Source organism: Pongo pygmaeus, chromosome 17 (assembly GCF_028885625.2).
Source record: "Pongo pygmaeus isolate AG05252 chromosome 17, NHGRI_mPonPyg2-v2.0_pri, whole genome shotgun sequence".
Taxonomy (NCBI): domain Eukaryota; kingdom Metazoa; phylum Chordata; class Mammalia; order Primates; family Hominidae; genus Pongo; species Pongo pygmaeus.
Window position 1 is genome coordinate 35,943,496 of NC_072390.2, and position 13,460 is coordinate 35,956,955.

General features: G+C 41.7%; 1 protein-coding gene across 15 annotated transcripts in view; it reads right to left on the reverse strand.

The window, feature by feature from the left end:
- The window catches only part of ESCO1 (establishment of sister chromatid cohesion N-acetyltransferase 1), a 73,227-nt gene that overhangs the window by 50,007 nt on the left and 9,760 nt on the right, over window positions 1-13,460 (reverse strand). For all 15 annotated transcript variants that reach the window (XR_008495396.2, XR_008495395.2, XM_063653478.1 and 12 more), the window contains exon 2: window positions 8,393-8,523. The gene's annotated coding sequence lies outside the window, so the exon portion shown is untranslated. The remainder of the gene's footprint in view (window positions 1-8,392; window positions 8,524-13,460) is intronic.

Sequence of the window (13,460 nt, forward strand, 5' to 3'; positions counted from 1 at the left end):
TATTTTGGGGAAAAAACAAAGCACATAGATAACTATATACATAGAAAAAGACTGAAATACAGTTAAAGAAGGAAGATTTAAGCAAACACATTTACCTCTATTCTGATTCAAACCCTACTGGAAAAAAAAGCAATAGAGGGACTAAAACAAAACAAGACCCAGTTGTGGTGGCTCACACCTGTAATCCTAGCCACTCCAGAGGCTGAGGCAGAAGGTTAAAGCCAAGAGTTTGTGACTAGCCTGGAGGACATAGCAAGATTCTGTCTCTACAAAAATTAAAAATTAGCCAGGCATTGTGGTATGCACCCATAGTCCAGGTTACTTGGGAGACTGAGACAGGAGGATTATTGAGCCTAGGAGTTGAAGGTTGCAGTAAGCTATAATCATGCCAGTGCATTCCAACCTGGACAAAAGAGTGAGACCCATATCTAAAAATAAGTAAGTAAATAAAAAACCAAGACAAAGCCATAAACCCAAAGGATAAAGAACAAGAGAGTAGATGATAAAAATGTAGAAGTACAGATGCTACAGAGAAGGACAAATAATTGACTTAGTAGGTTCAAGAAAATCTGAATCTTCAGGTAGAAATGTGGAAAACTGAGAAGATCTATTTATACCCAAGACTCAGGAATTGGCAGTATCGGACTCCATAGAAATGGGGATGAAAATACGACTCAAAAGGCCGGGTGCGGTGGCTCACACCTGTAATCCCAGCATTTTGGGAGGCCAAAGCAGGTGAATCACGAGGTCATGAGTTCAAGACCAGCCTGGCCAAGATGGTGAAACCCTGTCTCTACTAAAAATACAAAAATTAGCTGGGCATGGTGGCGGGCACCTGTAATCCCAGCTACTCGGGAGGCTGAAGCAGGAGAATCGCTTGAACTCAGGAGGCGGAGGTTGCAGTGAGCTGAGATTGTGCCACTGCACTCCAGCCTAGGCGACAGAGCGAGACTGTTGTCTCAAAAAAAAAAAAAAAAAAGAAAATGGGACTCAAAAAAGCAGACAGGGCCGGGCACAATGGCTCACGCCTGTAATCTCAACACTTTGGGAGGTCGAGGCAGGCGAATCACTTGCAGCCAAGAGCTCAAGACTAGCCTGGCCAACATGGTGAAACCCTATCTCTACTAAAAATACAAAAAAATTAGCTGGGCATGGTGGTGCATGCCTGTAATCCCAGTTGCTCAGGAGGCTGAGGCAGGAGAATCACTTGAACCTGGGAGGCGGAGGTTGCAGTGAACTGAGATCATGCCATTGCACTCCACCCTGGGCAACAAGAGTAAGACTCCATCTTTTTTTTAAAAAAAAAAAAAAAAAGGCTGGGCTCACACTTGTAATCCCAGCACTTTGGGAGGCCGAGGCGGGCGGATTCACTAGGTCAGGAGGTCGAGACCATCCTGGCTAACATGGTGAAACCCCGTCTCTACTAAAAATACAAAAAATTAGCTGGGTGTGGTGGCAGGTGCCTGTAGTACCAGCTACTGGGGAGGCTGAGGCAGGAGAATTGCTTGAATCCGGGAAGCGGAGCTTGCAGTGAGCCGAGATCTCACCACTGCACTCTAGCCTGGGCGACAGGACGAGACTCTGTCTCAAAAAAAAAAAGCAAACAGACTCCCAGATTGCCATTCCCATTACTAGCACTCAGAAGACTAGTGGTGTAAATCTCTAGAAGGAGTGAAACAGAAGGGCTACAGGCTTAACAGGCACAGTTGAGGATGGAAGTATCATACTGACAACAGAAGGAATAAATAGGAATATACACACTGATTGCTGAAACCCACTCTGTTCATTCAAAACCCTCTTTGCCTACTCAAAGGCTCCTAGAGGATAGCAACCAAGCCTATACCTTCTACTAAGGAAGTGGAAAGATTGTGTTCTACTGATCGTTCTGAAGATGAGTACTACTGAATTTGGCAAGCCCTAGAGAAAATACCTAAAAATACTGATAAGGTCTACCTATAATCACTAAGACACACACACAAACACACACCCTATAATCAGGAGTCTACCAGCCACTCCACCATCCAAATACACACAATTTCCAATCACTTTTAACCATGAACAGTTAAACAAGAATCACCATAAATACAAGAAAAACCTTAATACGAAGAAAAAACAGGAAAAAATTAGCTTTGAAGACAAAATTAGAGACAAAAACTAAAAATAAGCTAATTTGTCATGAAACAGATATACAAGAACAGCATACAAAAAAGAACTCTTGAAAATTAAAAACACTATAGAAAAAAGTGAAAAAGTCAACAGATGCATCAGAAGGTAAAGACAAGGAGCTCTCCTATAAAGTAGATCAAAATGACTAAGATGGCACATGGGAGAAAAAAAAGAAAGAAAATTAGAGGACGAGCCATGAGGTCCAACCCGCCATTAACTGGACCTTTCAGAGAATAGAAAAAAAGCACTGGGGAAAAAAAAAAATCAAGAATTCAAGAAATTTTCCTAGACCTGAATAACATGAGTTTCCAGATTAAAAGGACCAAGATTGCCAGATGCAGTGGCATGTCTATAATCCCAGCTACTCTGGAAAGCTGAGGCAGGAAGATCACTTGAGGCCAAGAGTTCCAGACCAGACTGAGTAACAGAGCAAGATCTACCACGAAAAAAAAGAAAAAAAAAATTTTTTTGAGACAGAGTCTCACTTTGTTGTCCAGGTTAGAATGCAGTGGCGCAATTTCAGCTCACTGCAACCTCCACCTCCCAAGTTCAAGCAATTCTCGTGCCTTAACCTCCCAAGTAGCTGGAACTACAGGCATGCACCACTATGCCTGGCTATTTTTTTTTTTTTTCCCAAGATGGAGTCTCACTCTGTTGCCCAGGCTGGAGTGCAGTGGCACCATCTCGGCTCATTGCAGCCTCCACCTCCTGGGTTCAAGTGATTCTCCTGCCTCAGCCTCCTGAGTAGCTGGGATTACAGGCACGCGCCACAACGCCGGCTAATTTTTCTGTATTTTTAGTAGAGATCAGGTTTCACCATGTTGGCCAGGCTGGTCCCGAACTCCTGACCTCATGAACTGCCTGCCTCGGCCTCCCAAAGTGCTGCAATTACAGGCATGAGCCACTGCGCCTGGCCTTTTTTGTATTTTTAGTAGAGACAGAGTTTCACCATGTTGGCCAACCTGGTCCCAAACTCCTGGCCTCGAGTGATCCACCCACTTTGGCCTCCCAAAGTGCTAGGATTATAGGCATGAGCCACTGCACCTGGCCAAAAAAATTTTCTAATAAGCTGAGTATGGTGGCACACACCTGTAGACAGGCCCAGCTACTCGGGAGGCTGAGGCAGGAGGATGACATGAGCTCAGGGGTCTGAGGCTGCAGTGAACTATGATCATACCACTGCACTCCAGACTGAGTGACAAAGCAAGACCCCATCTCTTTAAAAAAAATAAAAATAAATAAAAAAAATTGGGGCCAGGCACAGTGGCTCACGCCTGTAATCCCAGCACTTTGAGAGGCCGAGGCAGGTGAATCACAAGGTCAGGAGTTCAAGACCAGCCTGGCCAACATGGTGAAACCCTGTCTCTTCTAAAAATACAAAAAAATTAGCTGGGTATGGAGGCAGGCACCTGTAATCCCAGCTACTCAGGAGGCTGAGGCAGGAGAATTGCTTGAACCAAGGAGGTGGAGGTTGCAGTGAGCCGAGATCACGCCACTCACTGTACTCCAGCCTGGGCAACAGAGCGAGATTCTGACACACACACACACACACACACACACACAGAGCGAGATTCTGACACACACACACACACACACACACACACACACACACACACACACACACACACACACACACACACACACACACACACACACACACACACACACACACACACACACACACACACCCCCACACACACACACACAGCAGGGAGGGGACCTAAAAATATCTAGAACAATGGATGAAAAAAATTATCTATTTTTTAGTATTATTTTTTTTTTGAGATGGAGTCTCCCTCTGTTGCTCAGGCTGGAGTGCAGTGGCGCAATCTTGGCTCACTGCAACCTCCATCTCCCGGGTTCAAGCAATTCTCCTGCCTCAGCCTCCTGAGTAGCTGGGATTACAGGCACATGCCACCACAGCCGGCTAATGTTTTTTGTATTTTTAGTAGAGACGGGTTTTCGGTGCATTGGTCAGGCTGGTCTCGAACTCCTGACTTCAGGTAATCCAACCACCTCGGCTTCCCAAAGTGCTGGGATTACAGGCATGAATCACCGCGCCCAGCCCCCAAAAAATTTTTTTCAGCCTTTCTATGTTTCTGCTGGCAATGAGGAAAAAAACTTTTTAATTTTTAAAAAACCTATCATAAGGATAAAAAGATGACTCTCAAACTTCTAGAGGGGGGAAAAATCCTGACCACATACAGAGGATTAAGATCAGAATTACAACAAACCTTCCATAGCAACACTGGAAGCAAGATAATGGGAAAATTATTCAAAATGCTGTAAAAAAATTATGTCCCAAGTAGAATTCAATGCCCAATTAAGTGTGGAGTCTAGAATATTTTTCAGATATGCAGGGTGTCAAAAAATGTAACTCCCAAACATCTTCCTCTAGGGTCTACAAGAGAATGTGCACCAAAAAATAAGCGTGTTAAAATGAAGAAAAGAGGAGGGAGTTTAGAAACCAAACAAAAAAATGAGACTGCACATGTGTGTGCTTACTGAAGTTTATATGAATAAATCTAAGTATAAATAAGTTAGTTTAAAGGAATTTTTTAAAAAGAAATACTATTGGCCAGGCACGGTGGCTCACACCTGTAATCCCAGCACCTTGGGAGGCCAAGGAGGGCGGATCACCTGAGGTCAGGAGTTCGAGACCAGCCTGACCAACAAGGAGGAATCCTGTCTCTACTAAAAATACAAAATTAGCCAGGCGTGGTGGCGCATGCCTGTAATCCCAGCTACTTGGAAAGCTGAAGCAGAAAAATCTCTTGAACCCAGGAGGTGGAGGTTGCGGTAAGCAGAGATCGCGCCATTGCGCTCCAGCCTGGGCAACAAGAGCGAAACTCCATCTCAAACAAAAAAAAAAAAAAAAAAAAGATTTTTTTTTTTTTTTTAAACGGAGTCTCATTCTGTCACTTAAAAAATAACAGGGTAGGCCAGGTGCAGTGGCTCACGCCTGTAATCCCAGCACTTTGGGAGGCCGAGGCGGGCTCATCACGAGGTCAGGAAATAAGAGACCATCCTGGCTAACATAGTGAAACCCGGTATCTACTAAAAATGCAAAAAAATTATCTGGGCGTGGTGGCGGGTGCCTGTAGTCTCAGCTGCTCGGGAGGCTGAGGCAGTGAGGCAGGAGAATGGCGTGAACCTAGGAGGCGGAGCGTGCAGTGAGCCAAGATTGCACCACTGCACTCCAGCCTGGGCAACAGAGCGAGAATCCATCTCAAAAAAAAAAAAAAAAAAAAACAGGGTAGATTTACACTGATATTAAAATACACTTAGCTGTAATATTTAACAGTTTAGTTCCAACATATGAATTTGTAGAGATGAACAGAACAAAATAGACTAAAAATAGGCCTGAAATACAAAATTAGCTGGGCATAGTGGTAGGCGCCTGTAATGCCAGATACTTGTGAGGCTGAGGCAGGGGAATCGCTGGAACCCAGGAGGCAGAGGTTGCAGTGAGGTGAGATGGCGCCATTGCACTCCAGCCTGGACGACAGAGCAAGACTCCATCTCAAAAAACAAATAAATAAATAAAATAAAAATAAAAATAGGCCCTAATCCATCAGGGAATTTAGTACATATAAAGGTGGTATTGATTTTATTAATTTCAAATTAATGAAAATAGATTACTCAACAATTGCTGTTAGCTGGGCGCACACACCTGTAATAACAGCTACTCCAGAGATGAGGCAGGAGGATTGCTTGAGCCCAGGAGTTTGACACCAGCCTGGTCAACACAGCAAGATTCCATCTCAAAGAAAAATTTATTAATCAGAGTTTGAGACCAGACAGGGCAACACAGTGAGATCTCATCTATACTAAAAAAAAAAAAAAAAAAAAAAAAAGAATCAGCCAGGCGTGGTGCATACCTATAGTCCCAGCTATTCAGGAAGCTGAGGTGGATGGATCGCTTGAGCCTGGGAGATCAAGGCTTCAGTGAGCCATGATTACGCCACTACACGCCAGCCTGGGCGACAGAGACCCCATCTCCAATAAATGAATTAATTAGTTAATTAATTGGTGTTAGAAAAACTGGGTAACCATCTAGGTAACCTATTCTAGTTCATGAGTAAGAAAATGTTCAAGAAAAATGTTAATCATTAAAATAAAAACATTAAAACACAGATTAAAGTATGGGAAATCTTTTTTTTTTTTGAGATGGAGTTTCGCTCCTGTTGTCCAAGCTGGAGTGCAGTAGTGAAATCTTGGCTCACTGCATCCTCTGCCTCCTGGGTTCAAGCGATTCTCCCACCTCAGCCTCCCGAGTAGCTAGGATTACAGGTGCACACCACCACGCACAGGTAATTTTTTGTATTTTTAGTAGAAATGGGATTTCACCATGTTAGCCAGGCTGGTCTCAAACTCCTGGCCTCAGGTGATATGCCCGCCTCAGCCTCTGAAAGTGCTGACATTACAGGCATTACCGTGTCCAGCCAGGAAATCCTTAAATATTTGTTTTCACGTGAGAAAGGCCTTTTAAGCCTTGTCACAAAATTGAGAAGCCAAGTTTGAAGGGCGAAACTGGGGAAAAATACTGGCAAGAAATAGCGAAAGCTAATAACCAAAATATATTTACAGGGAAACAACTATAAATGGCTGGTATAATAGATAACAAGATAATAATACAAATTAAAACCAACACAAAATATCATTTTTCACCTATCAGACTGGCCAAAGATCAAGAAGTTTAACAATACACTCTTGGTAAATGTTTGTGTCAGGTACCTTACATTACTGTAAGTGATTCAATGTCTATGCAGGACAATCCACCTATCAAAATTATAAGTGCTAATTTTCAAACAGTTTAATTTCAGGCCTGGCGTGATGGCTCACGCCTGTAATCCCAGCACTTTGTGGGGGCCAAGCTGTGCGAATCACCTGAGGTCAGGAGTTCGAGACCAGCCTGGCCAACATGGCAAAACCCCATCTCTACAAATATACAAAAATTAGTGGGCGGGCACCTGTAATCCCAGCTACTCAGGAGGCTAAGGCAGGAGAATTGCTAGAACCCAAGAGGCAGAGGTTGCAGTGAGCCAAAATCTTGCCACTGTACTCCAGCCTGGGCGACAGAGTGAGAATCTGTCTCAAAAACAAAACAAAAAAACAACAGAAACAAACTACTAATAGTAAACAATATGGATGAACCTTGCAATCATTCTGAATAAAAAAGCTAGACACAAAAGAGTACATACTATATGATTCCACTTTTCATGAAATTCTGTCTTTTACAAAGGCACTAATAAAAAAAGAAAAAAAAATTCTAGGCCAGGCAGGGTGGCTCACACCTGTAATCCCAGAACTTTGTGGGGCCAAGGTGGGCAGATCACGTGAGGTCAGGGGCCTGAGACCAGCCTGGGCAACATGGTGAAACCCCGTCTCTACTAAAAATACAAAAATTAGCCAGGTGTGGTGGCGTGTGCCTGTAGTCCCAGCTATTCAGGAGGCTGAGGCAGGAGAACCGCTTGAACCCAGGAGGCAGAGGTTATGGTGAGCCGAGATCATGCCACTGCACTCCAGGCTGGGCAACAGAGCGAGAGACTGTCTCAAAAAAAAAAAAAGAAAAGACATCCTAGAGAAAGCAAACTAATCTACAGTGACAAAAAGCAGCTCAGTCATTGCCTGGGATCAAGAGTGGAGAGAGGGAGATTAACTTTTGGAGGTGACAGAAATGTTCTTTATCTTGACTGTAGTGGTGATTCCATGAATATTTAAATCTGTCAAAAGCTACCAAATTGTAATTTTAAGAGAGTACAGTTTATTATACATAAATTATGCTTTAATAAAGCTGTCCAACAAATAGAGATATAAGTTATATGAAACCATGACTAAGAAACATTACTAAACCAAAAAAGCAAAGTGCAGAAGAGAGAATGTAGCATGTCTCCCTTTGTGTAAAGAGAGAAAAGGGAGATGGTGGAAGGAAGACAATACACAGAATCATATGCCTTTTATGCAAAAAATATATCTGGAAGGAGACACCAACTAATAATAGTGATGATTTCTAAACAGGAGAACTACTAGACCACCAAGTGCCAGGAGTATGAGAAAAGCTTACTTTTCACTATATACCCACTGAAATGTTTTATCATGTAGACATATAACCTTGTTGAAAAATAAAAATGTAAGTTAAAATTCTCTGAAAATATAAAGTATATTTGGCACACTGATTAATCATCTTGGAAGATACTAAATCATAAAATTATATGCCACTTACCTTAAAGAAATAATATATCACCTTTTTCTTCAAGTTGACTGATGGATGATGCTTCTAATGAATGATACTTCTTATCACTTCCTGTATGTTTAGTAATCTTTAAAAAAAAAAACTCTATAGCCAAAGACAATCTGTTGAAAAAAAAATAAAAACACAAAAATATCACTATTAACAGAAACATTAAAACAACTTAGACAAAGCTAGACTAAAAAATGGCCCAGTCAGGTGCAGTGGCTCATCTCTGTAAATGTAGCACTTTGGGAGGCAGAGGTGGAAGGATCAAGGATCAGGGATCGCTTGAGCCCAGGAGTTTGAGACCAGACTGGGCAACATGATGAAACTCTGTCTCTTCAAAAAATACAAAAATTAGCCTGGTGTGGTGGCACGTCTGTAGTCCCAGCTACTTCGGAGGCTGAGGTGGGAGTATCACCTGAGCCCAAGGAGATAGAGGCTGGCAGTGAGCTGTGATCATGCCACTGCATTCCAGCCTGGGTGACACAGTGAGACCCCCATCTCAACAACGACAACAAAAAGCCTGTGATGATTTTTCACTATTATATGCAAAACATTACACAACTGCTGTAATCCCAGAACTCTGGGAGGCCGAGGCAGGTGGATCATGAGGTCAGGAGTTCAAGACCAGCCTGGCCAAGATGGTGAAACCCCGTCTCTACTAAAAAAAATACAAAAAATAGCCAGGCGTGGTGGCGGGTGCCTGTAATCCCAGCTACTCGTGAGGCTGGGGCAGAGAACTGCTTGAATCCGGGAGGCAGAGGGGTGCAGTGAGCCGAGATCGAGCCACTGCATTCCAACCTAGGCTATAGGGCAACACTCCATCTCAAAAAAAAAAAAACTTACACAACTGCATGGTCACCATCTCAATTTTATACCATATAATACAGTTTTCTTAAAATATAATCACTAATTCTTATCCCACCTCCATGAGAGAATTATACTTCCCTTCTGAAAAGATACGAGGCTTGGTCACATGCCTTATTTTGGCCTCAGTGGGGACAGAGTATCTATACTTCCCTGACCTGATCGTCTTGGCCACCTGACTTACTTTGGCCAACCAGATGCCAGCCTATAGTTATCAAGTTGTACCAGTATCATTTGTTAAAAAATAGTATTCTTTACCCATTGAATTGTCCTCATACCTTTTTTAAAGATCCATTGCTGTAAATGTATGGTTTTATTTCTGGACTCTCAATTCTATCCCATTGGTCTTTATGATCTTATACCAGGACTACACAATCTTGATTACTGTAGCTTTCCAGTAAGTTTTTAAAAGATGAAGTGTGAGCCCAAAACTTTGCTACTCTTTTTCTTTTTTTTAGAGACTATGTCTCTCTATGTTGCCCAGGCAAGTCTCAAACTCCTGGCTCCAAGTTATCATCCCATCTCAGCCTCCTGAGTAGCTGAGGCTACTCAGCTGTGGATACTGTGGTATCCACAGGCACATACCACCTTACCTGGCTAATTTTTTTATTTTTTGTAGAGATGGGGTCTCCCTGTGTTGCCCAAGCTGGTCTCAAACCCCTGGGCTCAAGCCATTCTCCCACCTCGGCCTCCCAAAATGCTAGGATTACAGGTGTTTGCGCCACTGAGCCCAGCCTAAAAGAATTTTTTTATTGATACATAATGATTACACATATTTCTGGGGTACATGCGACATTTTGATACAGACATACAACCATGTAATAATCAAATCACGGTAACTGGGATAATTCATTACCTCAAACACTTATTACTCGTATCAGGAACATTTCAAATCTCTTCTAGTTATTTTGAAATATGCAATAAATTATTAACTACAGTCACCCTAGTGAGCTACCAAACACTAGAACTTATTCCTTCCAACTGTATTTTTATAACCATTAATCACCTTCTCTCTATCCTCTCCTCCCCACACCCTTCTTAGCCTCTGGTAACCACTATGCTACTCTCTACCTCCATGGGATCCACTTTTTTGTGGCTCCCACATACGAACGAGAATATGCAGTAAATCTTTCCATGCCTAGCTATTTCACTCAAAATGATGTCTTCCAGTTTTATCCATGTTGCTGCAGACAAGATTTCATATTTTTATGGCTGAATAATATTCCATTCCATACCACATTTTATCCATTCATCTCCTGATGAACACTTACTTGGGTTAATTCCATGTCTTGCCTATTGTGAATAGTGGCACAATGAACATGGGAATGCAGGTATTTCTTCCATATACTGATTTATTAAAGCAATTATTTTCTTAATTTCCTTTTTGGATGGTTCATCACAGTGTACATAAAACTAATTTTTGTACACTGATCTTGTGTCCTGTAACATCGTTAAATTTAATTAGTTCTAATAGGTTTTTTTGTGTGAATTTCTTAGGATTTCCTACATGTAAGATCATCTCATCTGCAAAGAGAGAGAGTTTTACTGCTTCCTTTCCAACCTGGATGCCTTTTATTTCTTTTCCTTTTGCCAATCTACCTTGGCTAGAACCTCCAGTGGAAACCTCCTCCTTTCCACTGTTGAAAGAAGTGGCAACAGCAGGTATCTTCATTTTATTCCTAAGTTTAGGGGGAAAGCTCTCAGTCTTGCATACAGTTAGGTATGATGTTAGATGTGGATTTTTCACAGATGCCCTTCTATTTCTAGTTTCTTGAGTGGTTTTATCATGAAAGGATATTGGATTTTGTCAGATTTTTTTTCTGCATCTATTGAGGTAATCAATGTCCGTTTCTTTCCTTTATTCTATCAACATGGTGTGTCATACTGATTTTCATATGCTGAACCAACTGTGCACTGCAGGGATAAATTCAACTTGGTCATTGTGTATTATCATTTTTATAAGTTGCTGGACTCAGTCTGCAAATAATTAGTTGAGGATTTGTGTGGATATATTCATAAGCAATATTAATCTGTAGTTTTCTTGTGATGTCTTTGCCTAGTACTAAGGTCTTTTTAGTACTGTGATGTCTTTTTAGTATCAAGGCAATACCAGCCTCATAAAATGAACTAAGAGATCCCTCCTTTTCTATTTTTTGAAAAGTCTATGAAGGACTGGTGTTAATTCTTCTTTAAATGTTTGGTAGATTGCATCAGTGAAGCCATCTGAGCCTGGGCTTTTCATTTTTGGAGTTATTTTTATTCAATCTGTTTGTTATAGGTCTATTCAGATTTTCTATTTCTTCTTGAGTCAGTTTATAGGAACTTGTCTATTTTATCTAGGTTATCGAAATGGTTAGCATACCATTGTTCATATTCCCTTTTAACCCTTTTTATTTTGGTAATATCTCTCATTCCTTATTTTAGTAATTTGAGTCCTCTCTCATTAAAAACTTTTTTAAAAAAGATAAAAGTAGCCAGGTGTAGTAGCTCATGCCTATCATCCCAGCACCTTGGGAGGCCAAGGTGGGAGAACTGCCTGAGCCCAGGTGTTCAAGACCAGCTTGGGCAACATAGCAAGACCCTATCTCTACAAAAAATAAATTAGCCAGGTGTGGTGGCACACACGTATGATCTCAGCTACTTTGGAGGCTGAGGCGGGAGGATCATTTGAGGCCAGGAGTTCTACTCCAGCCTGGGCAACACAGCAAAACTTCAAAACAAAAAACAAACAAACAACAACAACAACAAAATAAAACACAAGGTGCCCCTGGGTCTGGTAACACATGCCTATAGTACCAGCTACTCAGGAGGCTCATGTGAGAGGATCACTTGAGTCCAGAAGTTTGAGCCTAGACTGTGCTATGATCCTGGCTACAAAGAGCCACTGCACTCCAGCCCGGGCAACCCAGCAAGGATCCATCTCAAAAAAAAAAAAAAAGCAAAACCCACAAGGTGGGTGGATTTGTCCTATCAGATATCAAGATTTACTATAAAACCACATTAATGTGTGATATTGTTTCAAGGATAAACAAACAGACCAATGGAAAAGATCAATGACACAAAATAGACCAGATTCAAACCAAGTATTTAAAATATACGATCATTTGGTTTTTAAGAGACAGCACTGTCGCCTTAAAGAAATAGTACTGGGATAACTGGATATCACATAGAGGAAAAATGAAATTGGATCCCTAGGCTGCTCTGCCTAAGGAGTAGCAATTTTTTATTCCTTTACTTTGTTAATAAACTTGCTTTTACTTTACTCTAAAAAAAAAAAAAAGAAAAGAAAAAGAAATTGTATCCCCACCTCATACAATACTGAAGTCAATGCCAAATGGACTGACTACAGACCTAAAATGTGAAAGGTGAAAATATTAACTTACAAAGGATTGGTATGCACAGATTATACAGTATGTATAAGATATCCTACAAATTAATAAACCAGCCAACCAGAGAGAAAAATGGGCCAGGTATGGTGGCTCACGCCTGTAATACTAACACTTTGGGAGGCTGAGGCATGCAAATCTCTTGAGCACAGGAGTTTGAGACTAGCCTGGACAACATGGCAAAACCCTATCTCTACAAAAAATACAAAAATTAGCCGGGCATGGTGGCGTTCACCTATAGTCCCATCTACTTGGGAGGCTGAGGCGGGAGACTGCAGTGAGCCTTGATCACACCACTCCACTCCAAGCTGGGCAACAGAGTGAGACCCCGTGTCAAATAAATGAATAAATAGGATACAGAGATGATTTAATTTTAGAAATGTTAATAATAGGTAACATTGGCTGGGCGCGGTGGCTCATGCCTGTAAGCCCAGCACTTTGGGAGGCCGAGGTGGGCAGGTCACCTGAGGTCAGGAGTTTGAGACCAGCCTGGCCAACATGGTGAAACCACATCTCTACTAAAAATACAAAAATTACCCAGGCATGGTGCGCATCTGTAATCCCAGCTACTCAGGAGGCTGAGGCAGGAGAATCATTTGAACCTGGGAGGTAGAGGATACAGTGAGCTAAGATTGCACCACTGCACTCCAGCCTGGGCAACAGAGCAAGACTCCGTCTCAAAAAATAATAATAATAATAATAATAATAAGTAACATCAACAAGTCAAATAAAAACAATTACCCTATTACTTCAATGTAGCCACTTTCCCCCTCCAAGTCACTTCTTAAAATTAATCAGCCTTT